This window comes from Osmia bicornis, unplaced genomic scaffold (assembly GCF_907164935.1).
Source record: "Osmia bicornis bicornis unplaced genomic scaffold, iOsmBic2.1, whole genome shotgun sequence".
NCBI classification, from domain to species: domain Eukaryota; kingdom Metazoa; phylum Arthropoda; class Insecta; order Hymenoptera; family Megachilidae; genus Osmia; species Osmia bicornis.
Genome location: NW_025791124.1, coordinates 945,250 through 946,797, shown reverse-complemented (window position 1 = coordinate 946,797; position 1,548 = coordinate 945,250).

Sequence of the window (1,548 nt, the reverse complement as noted above, 5' to 3'; positions counted from 1 at the left end):
ATATGATGGTCAAGTTTCGTTTTTCAAATGGAACCATATATTTTGTTTCGGTCTATTTGATAGTACTTTTCAAAACGAATTCACTGACCTGTCATGTATACACCCGATTTTAATCAGTTTGCAAGATATAACGTTTACAAATTTCTCCATTTTCAGTAGATACGTTTCGGTTTGAGTGGCAAGTCGTAAAAGCGGCCCTTTTGTTGCGGTTTCTTATTCTTTGGGTCTGCCGTTCCAAGCGTAGACCCCCGCTAAGGCACTGACCGCTACAATAGGGCCGCTTTTACGACTTGCCACTCAAACCGAAACGTATCTACTGAAAATGGAGAAATTTGTAAACGTTATATCTTGCAAACTAATTAAAATCGGGTGTATACATGACAGATCAGTGAATTCGTTTTGAAAAGTACTATCAAATAGACCAAAACAAAATATATGGTTCCATTTGAAAAACGAAACTTGACCATCATATCTCGTAAAATAACAAAGTTAACAGAAATTCCTTCACGCTGAAACATGCGCCCTATTTTACCATGCAATTTCCGTATTTACAATTTTGGCTACGGCCGATAGTTTTGGAGTTATAGCTTTATAACAGATGTGGTGGGACACCCTGTATGGTCGCGAAGTCATCGGCCTCGCGAGATCGTGGCTCGCGGATTTTCCCCCTGGTGGTGAATTGCTTAACGTCTTCTCGCGGTTCGCAACTTGCGACTTGGTTGTCGTCGGTGGCGGGGCACGGCTTGAGGTCCTGGATGTGCGCGGTGCGCAACTTGCCTCTAGGCTCGCGGAGGCGCACCACGTTCGGGCCGAGACGTTCGGCGACCACGTATGGTCCCGAGAATTTCGGGGCCAGTTTGGCGTTGTTACGGTTAACTCCGCCGGGGGTGCCGACTCAATCGGGGAGTCCGGGGTTCGGGTACGAATTTCTACGATTGTTAGCGGAATAACGTGGTTTATTCTAGTGATGTAATTACAGTGTGCTTAGTCTAGGTTTATGTATTTACAATATTCTTAGTCTACGGCCCTGAGCTTCCTTCCAATCTAACGCTAATCTAGGTCTATCCTTATATCTACGGCTTATCCTACGGCTTATAGACTAACGGGCGCGCTACAATACCGGCGGGGTACGGTTGCGGTACGGTCGCGGCGTGGCACGGTCGCGGTGCAGTACGGTCGCAGCGCGGGCGTGACCCGGCGGATTGTGAACCTGTGCGCTCGCGGTCTCGCGGTTGCGGGTCCGCGGGGGCCCGCCATTTCGCGTTCGGTTTCTACATTACAGCGTTATAGTGGTCGGCGGCGGAGGATAGCGGGTGCTCTCGACGCATAACTGGATCCCCGACCTGAGGGGCCTAGGCTCGCCTCCTCAGGTCGTAATACTTTTTCCGGGCCTGCTGGGCCTTGCCGAGCGCCCGTTGTGCCATGGTGAGCGCGTCCTGGAGTCGAGCTAGGGTTTCCTCGTGGTCGTCGGTGGCAGCGAGGGCGTTGTGGCTGCTTCCTGGCACGGCCAGTTCGCGGCCAAAGTTCAGGTAGGCCGGTGTTTGTTCG